Here is a 12,154-nt window from a genome sequence, read left to right on the forward strand (position 1 = left end):
AATCCAGAGCTCCCTGGATGACAAAAGAGATAGAGATTAAGATAAAGAAGAAAAAGTGTGCTTATGACAGATGCCAGGTAGAAAATACTACTGAGAATGAGGCTGAATATAGATGGTCCAGAGGGGAAGTGAAAAAGCAAATAAGAGAAGCAAAGAGAGAACATGAAAAGAGACTGGCAGCTAGCATTAAAGGAAATCCCAAAGTTTTCTACAGGCATATAAATAATAAAAGGGTGGTAAAAGGAGGAGTGGGGCCAATTAGGGACCAGAAAGGGGATTTACACATGGAGGCAGAGGGCATAGCTGAGATATTAAATGAATACTTTGCATCTGTCTTTAACAAGGAAGAAGATGCAACCCAGGCAATATTGAAAGAGGAGGTATGTCAGACACTAAAGGGGTTTAAAACTGATAAAGAAGTAGTATTAGATGGGCTGTCTGTACTTAAAGTGGATAAAGCACCAGGGCCGGATAAGATACATCCAAGGATACTGAGGGAAGTGAGGGTGGAAATCGCAGAGGCACTGGCCATAATTTTTCAGTCTTCCTTAGACTCAGGGGTGGTGCCAGAGGACTGGAGAATTGCAAACGTTACACTCTTGTTCAAAAATGGGTGTACAGATAAGCCCAGCAACTACAGGCCAGTCAGTTTAACTTCGGTGGTGGGAAACTTCTAGAAAAAATAATTCGGGACAAAATCAAGTCACACGGACAAATGGGAGTTAATTTAAGGAAAGCCAGCATGATGTCATAAGGGAAAATCATGTTTAACTAACTTGCTGGAGTTTTTTGAGGAGGTAACAGAAAGGATTGATGAGGGCAATGCTGTTGATGTGGTGTACATGGACTTTCAAAAGGCATTTGATACAGTGCCACACAGCAGACTTGTGAGAAAACTTGTAGCTCATGGAATAAAAGGGACAGTAGCAACATGGATACGAAATTGGCTGAGTGACAGGAAACAAAGAGTAGTGGCTAATGGATGTTTTTCGGGCTGGAGCAAGGTTTGCAGTGGAATTCCCCAGGGATCAGTGTTGGGACCCCCTTGCTTTTCCTGATATATATTAATGACCTAGACCTTGGTGTACAGGGCACAATTTCAAAGTTTGCAGATGATACAAAACTTGGAAGCATTGTGAACTGTGAGGAGGATACTGTAGAACTGCAAAAGGACATAGACAAGTTGGTGGCAGATGAAGTTCAATGCAGAGAAATGTGAAGTGATTTATTTTGGTAGAGAGAACATGGGGAGACAATACAGAATAAAGGGTACAATTCTAAAGGGGGTGCAGGAGCACAGGGACTTAGGTGCATATGTGCATAAGACATTGAAGGTGGCAGGACAGGTTGAGAAAGCAGTTAATAAAGCGTACAGTATCCTGGGCTTTATTAATAGGGGCATAGAGTGCAAGAACAAGGAAGTTATGTTGAACTTGCATAAGACACTAGTTCGGCCTCAGCTGGAGTATTGCGTCCAATTCTGGGCACCGCATTTGAGGAAAGATGTGAGGGCATTGGAGAGAGTACAGAGAAGATACATGAGAATGGTTTCGGGGATGAGGAATTTCAGTTATGAAGACAGATTGGAGAAGTTAGGTCTGTTTTCCTTGGAGGAGAGGTGGACAGAGTAGATAGGGAGAAACAGTTCCTACTCATGAAAGGATCAAGAACGAGGGGGCACAAATTTCAAGTATTTGGTAAGAGAAGCAAAAGTGACATGAGGAAAAACTTCTTCGTGCAGCGAGTGGTTAAGGTCTGGAATGCAGTGCCTGAGAGTGTGATGGAGGCAGGTTCAATTCAAGCATTCAAAAGGGAATTAGACAGTCATATGAAAAATAAGAATGTGCAGGGTTATGGGGAGAAGGCAGGGGAACAGAACTAAGGGAGTTGCTCTTTCAGACAGCCGTGCGGACACGATGGGCCGAATAGCCTCCTTCTGCGCTGTAACAATTCTGTGATTCTATGACACCAGCTGCAGCCTAATTGACCGACCACCTTCAGGAATATAACGCCACCAGCTACAGCTCTAAATACAGTCTTACATAGGAGTATGAATTGGCCACTTAATCCCTCAAACTTGTTTCAATTAGGTCATGGCTGATCTAAACCTCAAATCCATCTCCCCATCTTGGTTGCCTAACCCTTAATACTTTTACCGAACAAAATTTATCGTTGTTTTGAAATTTTCAATTGAAACCCAACTTTATCAAATCCTTTAATGCTCTTAAACACCTCAATTAGATAATCTTCTATACTCAAGGGAATATAAGTCTAGTTCATGTAACCTGACCTCATCATTTAACCCTTGTTATACCAGAGGAACCTTCCAGGCCACAGCAAGGGAAATCAGCTGCACGACCCAGTTGGCAGTGCACAGCTGCATCAAACAAGCCCCAGACATCATATTTGGCCACAAACACCACTGTCCCAAGAGGAAAGGACACAGCAGCTGAAAAGGGATCAGAACTTCTTTCTGTCTGGCAGGGCTCCCATGATTGCGGGTTATCATCGAATGAACTCATGGCCATCAGAAGTGCACATGAGAACAAAAACATTTTCATATACAGGATGGGCTTTCATTCTAGAAATGTCTGCATGCTTAATGATCACAGAGATATAATACTGTGCAAAAATTACTCACTTACCAGAGATCAGCAGTGGCTGATTTATTCTACAATAGCCCTCCTCTTTAAAAGGACCTGCAGATTGAATAATTGGCTTTTAGGAGAACATGGCTGCCCTGGCATATGACATTAACTGGGAACCCCCATTCAGCCATGTAGCACCAATACAACAAGGCCCTCATGTCACTGTCAGGGTCTGTCAACATGCTGAAACAACTGGTTCTGCAGTTTGGACGGCTCAGGATGGGGCACTGCTCTACAGACCAGCCAAGATGAGCAGAATCAACAATGTGTACTGCATGCTTCACAATCCAGAGAGGTGTCGGTAAGGAAATGCCATAAGGACAATCAGAGACCCGAGGGCGCCCAGGAATAGTGATAGAGGAACCTGAGACGTTGAGTGATATGCTTGATTCTGTAAGTATGACTATGTCAGGCTGTTGCTTGCCTAGGCTGTGGAACAGCTTGCCCAGTTTGAGTATCAGTCTTCCAGATGTTAGTGAGGAAGACTTTGCAGGGCCTGGACTGGATGTGTCTTTGTCGTGTCCGGATTCAATGCCTAGAAATCTGAAATAAAAATACAAAATGCTGAAAATGCACCTGAAAAGAAAGATAACAAGTTAACTTTCTGGGTGGAAATCCTTCATCAGAACTGAAGGGGGTTCTGAAATTTGTCCTTTATATTCAGTATAAATTTAGATTTAATAATGAATAAATTTTGGATTAATAATGAAAAGCTGTGATCCTTGTGAAGATCATTAAACAATGCAACCCAATCATTAATAAGCATTCCTTTTTAAAACTTTGTTAAAAAAAAGGAAGAAAACTCGGCCCTTTTCTGGGACCCCTGGATGTTGCTGTGTCCCATTCTATCCCCTGCTTGCTATTGTGATCCCCCCCCACAAAACACACAATCTTCAGACTGAAGTGGAAGTGGGGGAGCATTTCGGGGATAGTGACTATAACTCTGTAAGATTTAAGGTTGTTATAGAAAGGGACATAGAGGGACTGGAAATAAAGAGTACTGAATTGGGGGAAGGCAGATTTCAAAATGATAAAACAGTATCTGGCCAAAGTGAACTGGGAGCAGCTTCTTATTGGAAAGTCTACATTAGACCAATGGGAGTTATTTAGAAGAGAAATTGTGAGGGTTCAGGTGCAGCATGTTCCTGTAAAGGTGAAGAGTAGGACCAACAGGTCAAGGGAACCCTGGATGTCAAGGGATATAGAGGATTGGATAAAGAACAAAAAGGAGGCGTATGGCAGATTCAGAGTGCTGAAAACAGCGGAGGCCCTAGAAGAGTATAGAAAGCGTAGGGGAGTACTTAAAAAAGTAATTAGGAGAGCAAAGTGGGGGCATAAAAAATCACTGGCAGACAAGATAAAGGAAAATCCCAAGGCGTTTTATAAGTATGTTAGGGGCAAGAGGATAACCAGGGAAAAAGTGGGGCCCTTTAGGGATCATAGAGGCAATTTGTGTGTGGAGCCGGAGGACATAGGGGAGGTTTTGAATGATTACTTTTCATTTGTGTTCAATATGGAGAGGGACGATGTAGGTGTAGTGATCAGGGAGGGGGATTGTGATATACTTGATCAAATTAGCATTTTAAAGGAGGAAGTATTGCCTGTATTAGCGGGCGTAAAGTTGGATAAATCCCCAGGCCCAGATGAGATGTATCCCAGGCTGCTATGTGAGGCAAGGGAGGAGATAGTGGGGGCTCTGACACAAATTTTCAGATCCTCTCTGGCCACTGGAGAGGTACCAGAGGATTGGAGGACAGCAAATGTGGTACCATTATTCAAGAAGGGTAGCAGGGATAAACCAGGTAATTACAGGCCGGTGAGTGTAACATCAGTGGTAGGGAAATTATTGGAAAAAATTCTGGGAGACAGGATTAATCTCCATTTGGAGAGGCACAGATTAATCAGGGATAGTCAGTATGGCTTTGTCAGGGGGAGATTGTGTCTAACAAATTTGATTGAATTTTTCGAGGCAGTAACTAGATGTGTAGATGAGGGTAAAGCAGTTGATGTAGCCTACATGGACTTCAGTAAGGCTTTTGATAAGATCCTGCATGGGAGATTGATTAAGAAAGTAAAAGCCCATGGGATCCAGGGTAATTTGACAAATTGGATCCAAAATTGGCTTAGTGGCAGGAAGCAGAGGGTAATGGTAGAGGGTTGTTTTTGTGAATGGAGGCCTGTGACCAGTGGGATACCGCAGGGATCGGTGCCTGGACCCTTACTGTTTGTAGTGTACATTAATGAGTTAGACGTGAATATAGGAGGTATGATCAGTAAGTTCACAGATAACATGTAAATTGGTGGTGTCGTAAATAGTGAGGAAGAAAGCCTTAGATTACAGGATGATATAGATGGGCTAGTAAGATGGGTGGAGCAGTGGCAAATGGAATTTAATCCTGAGAAGTGTGAGGTGATGCACTTTGGGAGGTCTAACAAGGCACTGGAATATACAATGGATGGTAGGACCCTAGGGAGTACAGAGGGATCTCGGGGTGCTTGTCCATAGATCACTGAAGGCAGCAGCACAGGTAGATAAGGTGGTTAGAAAAGAATACGGGATACTTGCCTATATTAGCCGAGGCATAGAATACAAGAGCAGGGAGGTTATGATGGAGCTGCATAGAAGGCTGGTTAGGCCACAGCTGGAGTACTGTGTACAGTTCTGGTCACCACATTATAGGAAGGATGTGATTGCAATGGAAAGGGTGCAGAGGAGATTCACCAGGATGTTGCCTGGGCTGGAGCATTTCAGTTATGAAGACAGACTGGATAGGCTAGGGTTGTTTTCCTTGGAGTGGAGAAGGCTGAGGGGGGACCTGATTGAGGTGTACAAAATTATGAGGGCCATTGATGGGATAGATAGGAAGAAACTTTTTCCCTTCGCGGAAAGTTCAATAACTAGGGGTCATAGATTTAAGGTAAGGGGCAGGAGGTATAGAGGGGAGTTGAGGAGAATTTTTTTCACCCAGAGGGTGGTTGGAATCTGAACATACTGCCTGGGGAGGTGGTGGAGGCAGGAACACTCACGATATTCAAGAAGTATTTCGATGAACACTTGAAATGCCATAACATACAAGGCTACGGGCCAAGTGCGGGGAAATGGGATTAGTTAGGATGGGTGCTTGATGGTCGGCGCTGGCGCGTTGGACCAAAGGGCCTGTTTCTGTGCTGTAAAACTCTATGACTAACAGAAGAAGTTCTTTCCATTACAACGAAACCTAAGTTGCACACAAAGCTGAAGGAGTTCCCTTCTAAAAGTGACGGGCCTATTTTGTAGCAAGTCAACAGCAGCAAGAATGCTTCACTGAGAAAAAAAATCATTGTATCAGAGCGAAAATTTGCTGCTGTCATTTTGGGGACGCATGGTGAAAATGACCGTATCATGAATTCGCTCTCAGAGCGGGTCTCACATAGCAACACACTAGTGGCAAGGCTCATTCTTCAACCTTATTTACACTGCAGTGGATTAGGGTCATCTCAGATACTGTCTTGCACAGACACAGCTTCCACTATTGGCAATATCACATCACTGCATTGACAAAACACAATGCTGAGAAGTGAAACTGCTTAAAGAGGGATCCTGCATTTGCAACAGTCCCAGGGGACTGGGTGGTGCAGTTGGTTAAAACACTCTTTTGTCTTTGGGATTTGAGTTCAAATTCATTCCCAGAGACCTAAGTGGCGTGAGTCCAAAGCACAAAATTGCTTCAAAATATGGCAAAAATTGCTTCTGTTTGGGTGAAATGAATCTAATCTGATAGACTAAACTATTTAAAGGTCCGAATTTAGTCATGTTACATGTTTACTTAAGAAGTGTCATAGTCATAGAGTCATTAAGGCACAGAGGAGCCCATTCGGCCCATCGAGTCCATGCCAACTCTCTGTAGAGCAATCCAATCAGTTCCATTCCCCTGCTCTAACCCTGTAGCTCTGTAAGTTTATTTTCAAGTGCCCATCCAATGTCATCATCTCTGTTTCCACCACTCTCATCGGCAGCAAGTTCCAGGTCATTACCACTCGTTGCATAGAAAAGTTCATCTCCTACCTGTCTTACCCAAAACCACAAATCTGTGTCCCATAGTCCTTGTACCATCAGCTAACTGGAACAGCTTTTCTTTGTCTACCTTATCTAAACCTGGTTCCCCACGGTAGGCTATTGCAGAAAATACGGAAGTATGGGGTTGAAGGTGATTTAGAGCTTTGGATCAGAAATTGGCTAGCTGAAAGAAGACAGAGGGTGGTGGTTGATGGCAAATGTTCATCCTGGAGTTTAGTTACTAGTGGTGTACCGCAAGGTTCTGTTTTGGGGCCACTGCTGTTTGTCATTTTTATAAATGACCTGGAAGAGGGTGTAGAAGGGTGGGTTAGTAAATTTGCGGATGACACGAAGGTTGGTGGAGTTGTGGATAGTGTCGAAGGGTGTTGTAGGGTACAGAGGGACATAGATAGGCTGCAGAGCTGGGCTGAGAGATGGCAAATGGAGTTTAATGCAGAGAAGTGTGAGGTGATTCACTTTGGAAGGAGTAACAGCAATGCAGAGTACTGGGCTAATGGGAAGATTCTTGGTAGTGTAGATGAGCAGAGAGATCTTGGTGTCCAGGTACATAAATCCCTGAAAGTGGCTACCCAGGTTAATAGGGCTGTTAAGAAGGCATATGGTGTGTTAGCTTTTATTAGTAGGGGGATCGAGTTTCGGAGCCACGAGGTCATGATGCAGCTGTACAAAACTCTGGTGAGGCCGCACCTTGAGTATTGCGTGCAGTTCTGGTCACCGCATTATAGGAAGGATGTGGAAGCTTTGGAAAGGGTGCAGAGGAGATTTACTAGGATGTTGCCTGGTATGGAAGGAAGGTCTTACGAGGAAAGGCTGAGGGACTTGGGGTTGTTTTCGTTAGAGAGAAGGAGGAGGAGAGGTGACTTAATAGAGACATACAAGATAATCAGAGGGTTAGATAGGGTGGATAGTGAGAGACTTTTTCCTCGGATGATGATGGCAAACACGAGGGGACATAGCTTTAAGTTGAGGGGTGAAAGATATAGGACAGATGTCAGAGGTAGTTTCTTTACTCAGAGAGTAGTAGGGGCGTGGAACGCCCTGCCTGCAACAGTAGTAGACTCGCCAACTTTAAGGGCATTTAAGTGGTCATTGGATAGACTTATGGATGAAAATGGAATAGTGTAGGTCAGATGATCGGCGCAACATCGAGGGCCGAAGGGCCTGTACTGCGCTGTAATGTTCTAATGATTCTAAACCTGTCATAATCTTGTATACCTCTATTAAATCTCCCCACAATCTCCTTTGTTCCAAGGAGAACAACACCTGCCTTCCCAACCTAATCTTGTAGCTAAAATTCGTCATCCCTGGAACCATTTCAGTAATTCTCCTCTGCACTCTCTCAAGGACCCTGACATCTTTCCTAAAGTGTGGTGACCAGAACTAGATGCAATACTCTAGTTGTAGCCTAACCAGAGCTTTGTAAAGGTTCAGCACAACTTCCTTGCTTTTGTACTCAATACCTCTATTTATGAAGCCCAAGATCCCATATGCTTTGCTGACTATTCTTTCAATACGTCCTGCCACCTTCAAAGATCTACGCATATGAACTCCCAAGTCTCCTGTCCCTGTACATTCTTTAGATTCCCCCAGGTCCCTCTGTCCCTGTATACTCTTTAGAAATGTGCCGTTTAGTCTATATTGCCTCTCCCTCTCCCTTCTGCCAACATGCATCACCTCACACTTCTCTGTATTAAATTCCACCTGTCACTCTCTCCACATTCTGCGAGCCTATCTATGTCCTGTTGCAGTCGATTGGTATCATCCTCACTGTCTGCCACATCTCCAAGTTTGATATCATCAGAAAATTTTGAAATTTTACTCTGTATTCCAATATCCAAGTCATTTGTATATATCAAAGAAAGCAGTGGTCCCCGCACTGAACCTTGGAGAACACCACTGTCTACTATCCTTCAGTCTGAAAAACAACATTTACCATGACTTGCTGTTTTCTGTCCTTAAGCCAATTTTTTATCCAAGCTAACACTGACCCTCCTATTCTATGAGCCTCAATTTCATTAACGAGCCTTTTATGTAATATTTTGTCAAACGTTTTCTTAAAATCCATATAAACAATATCCATTGCTTTCCTTTCACCAACCATCTCTGTTACTTCATCAAAAAAATCAATTAGATTAGTAAAGCATGATCTGCCTTTTACAAATCAGTGCTGGCTATCCTTAATTAACTCAAACCTTTCCAAGTACCTGTTGATTTTTTGCCACTGTCTATTGTTTCTAAAACCTTACCCACCACTGATGTTAAATTGACCAGCCTGCAGTTACCAGGAATGTCCTTATATCATTTCTTAAATAAGGATGTAACACATTTGCCACTCCCCAATCCTCTAGCACCACTTTTGGATCCACGGAAGATTGGAAGATTATGGCAAGCCCTTCCGCCATCTCCATCCCCACTTCCTTTAGAAACCTGGGATGCAAGCCATCTGGACCAGGTGACTTATCCACTCTAAGCACAGCCAGCCTTTTCAGTACATCCTGCCCATCAATTTTCACCCCATCCATTACCACTACCATCTCTGCTTCTGACGACATTTTGTCAACATTCTCTTTCTTAGTTAGCACGGAAAAAGTACTCATTAAGTATTCTAGCCTTGCCCTGCGCCACTAAGCATATATCACCCTCTTTATCCCTAATAGGCCCCACCCACCTCTTACGATTCGTTTACTACTTACATGCTGGTGCAAGATTTTTGGGTTCCCTTAATGTTGACTACCATTCTAATCTCTCTTTGCCAGTCTTATTTTCCTCTTAGCTTCCCCTCTCAACTTATTGTATTTGGCCTGGTTCTCGCACGAAGAATTCACCTGACATGCATCATACATCCTCTTTTTTTGTTTCATCATAAGTGGAATGAGTTGTACTGTGAATTCCTTGCCCAATCAAAATTTTGCAAAAGAAGGAAGAATTGGGTGGTGCGGTGGACTAGTTACTGATCCTTCACCTCTCGGACTTCAGTTCAAATACAGCCAGACTGAAGAGTGAAAGTTTCTTCTGTCTCCTGGTTGCAGCAGTCCTAAGTGAATAGAACTGGGCCACCACAATCTAGTTCCTACATTACATGAACACAGAGTATAAAACTGCTCCTAATTTACTTCCAATTGTTAAACTCCCTCAGGGAGATCAGGGAATGGCCTCTGTGGATATGGAAAAAGTCACAATGGTCACTGGGCTTGAAGTTTTAGTATCCCCCATGTTCACTCACTCAAACCAAACACTCCACGCTTTCTAATCACCCAAAGTTTGGCTTCAGAGAATTCAGGTAATCTGAAGTTCAATCGAGGATTTAGCTGTGGTCCAGCCAAATGAGAATTCAGATGCTCATTTCCATAGCTCACACAAGTCAAGGATGAGAGAGGAAAACAAGCAAGAACATGTTGCAAACACTTGCCCACTTTAAACCAATGAAAAATGTGCCAATATGTCAATACTTGTGCTGCGTTAAATTGTGTCAGCAGGTGAGGGGCAGCAGTATCGGCATTATATTTAGGGGAGAGAAAAAAATCAGCCAGGGTTCCGGGGGAGGGAAATCCCAGAGCTTAGGTTTAGATTGCTGGAGGAACAGCTACAAAGGAGGTGGAGGATGCACAGGAGGCCAGAGCTGAAAGAACGCAGTTCTCAGGTGGTTGTAGAAGGTTACAGAGCTAAAGAAGGGCAAGGTAATAAAAGTACAGTCCACTCTTAATTCAAATTGAAACTGTGAGAATAAAGCCTCCTGTGCTATGTTAAAATGGCTTAATTTGGATAATTTTATTTCTTAAGCAAAGAAACCCATTGAGTTAACAGAAGTCGACTGCACTGAAAAATATATAAAAGGAAATGAGAATTCCCAGGATATCTCCAGTAAGCAAAGCTGTAAAATCCACTTGCATTATACTAATATGGACTCAATATCGACTCTTCTTGTTTAGCCAGCTGTTTCCATAGAGTAGCTGTCATCAAGAATTTCACGGTCAGTCCTACTGGTAACGCTTATTTCCATGGAATCCTTTCATATGCTTTTACAAATTTTGTTATAAACCCTGAAACAGATATCAGGCAATAGAGTTGTGGTTTTAACCCGAATCATCACGGCGTTGTGCTTTTTAATCATCTTCTTTCCTATAATACCAGACTTATGTCATGTTATTTTAAGCTGGTCAGGGATATTATTATGCTGCAGGGAAAGGAAGAAGTAACCAAACATTGCAGAAAGCATGTGCATAGTAAGAGAACTGAACACTGATCCAACACAAGTATAAGTTAAACTCATTTAATGCCTTTAACTTCAGGGACTATTTCCCCTCAGTCCTGTCAAATTGCTGCGATTGTCCGCTTACCTCTACCCTCTCCAACCTACCCTACCCTCTCTTAGATGCTGGAGTGTGTTGTTGCACCAAATCCTGTGCCCACCTCTCCCTATTTGAATCCCTTAACTCTGTTTTTTGTCTCATCCACGGTATTGAGACTAACTGATAAAACTCACCCAACAACATGCTGTGCAACAATCATGCTGATTTGTCCTTTCTCATCCATCTCAACCTCTTTGTGGCTTTGAAATGCCTCAGAAATGATAGAAAACAGACAAAAATTGAATGTGGCCAGAACAATGGCAGATAACATTTAATATAGAGGGCAAAGTACTGCAATTATAAAGGGAAACTGGGGATCACACAGACTCTATGAATGGTGCTGAAATAGCAAATGATAGGATCGGAAAAAGCCCAAGAGCCCCGACATTCAACATGCCCAACCAAAGTCGAGCAGCAATCAACAAAGCCAAGGGAATTTTTTTTATTTTTTTACTCATTCATGGGATGTGGGCGTCGCTGGCCTGGCCAACATTTATTGCCCATCCCTAATATTCGACTCTACTGCCAAAAGGGCAGCGCATAAGTCAAAACAGGTAGAAAGGTAGATCTGGAGCATTACTTTGCAGGAGTAGAACTGAGTAAATAAGTACAAAGTAGAGAGGAAAAAGAATTTAGGACTGAATTCAAGTTGTTCTTCACACAGGAGTGACTGACACAAGAACTGGACGTCCAGAAGTAGAGGAACGAACTGAGGACCTGGTTGAGGAGGCTTTTGAAGATGGCGAGTGATGAAGCAAGACAGAGGGGCTTACGAAGGGAGTTCCAGAGTGTGGGTACGATACTGAAAGCTCTGTCACTGACAGTGGAGTGCAGATGCAGAAAAATCTAGACTGAAAATAGGTGAGACCTGCAATTTAAGCTAGGGTTGGGTGAGGCCAAGGAAGGTGAATGAGGATGCACTGAGGAAGCCATTGGAGATTGTAGAGGACACACGGGAACAAGTACAGCCCATTCAGCCTCTCAAGTCTGTTCTGCCATTCAATGGGATCATGGTTGATCTGTACCATAGCTCCATCTACCCCTCTTGGTTTCATAACCCTTATATCCTTGTCTAACTAAAGCATCTCAGTTTTGAAATC

The 12,154-nt window shown here is 43.1% G+C and overlaps 1 protein-coding gene across 13 annotated transcripts in view; it reads right to left on the reverse strand.

Moving 5' to 3' along the window:
* fam120b (family with sequence similarity 120 member B) overlaps positions 1 to 12,154 on the reverse strand; it is an 88,636-nt gene that overhangs the window by 68,353 nt on the left and 8,129 nt on the right. For 4 of the 13 annotated variants that reach the window (XM_068045454.1, XM_068045453.1, XM_068045450.1 and 1 more), the window contains one exon: positions 3,073 to 3,191. The exons of 4 other annotated variants lie outside the window; for them this stretch is intronic. The gene's annotated coding sequence lies outside the window, so the exon portion shown is untranslated. Of the gene's footprint in view, positions 1 to 2,645; positions 2,983 to 3,012; positions 3,036 to 3,072; positions 3,192 to 11,188; positions 11,266 to 12,154 lie in introns of those variants that run through there. 5 more of the 13 variants (XM_068045449.1, XM_068045451.1, XM_068045462.1 and 2 more) reach the window with 3 other exon arrangements.

The sequence above is a fragment of the Heterodontus francisci genome, chromosome 13, assembly GCF_036365525.1.
Source record: "Heterodontus francisci isolate sHetFra1 chromosome 13, sHetFra1.hap1, whole genome shotgun sequence".
NCBI classification, from domain to species: Eukaryota; Metazoa; Chordata; class Chondrichthyes; order Heterodontiformes; family Heterodontidae; genus Heterodontus; species Heterodontus francisci.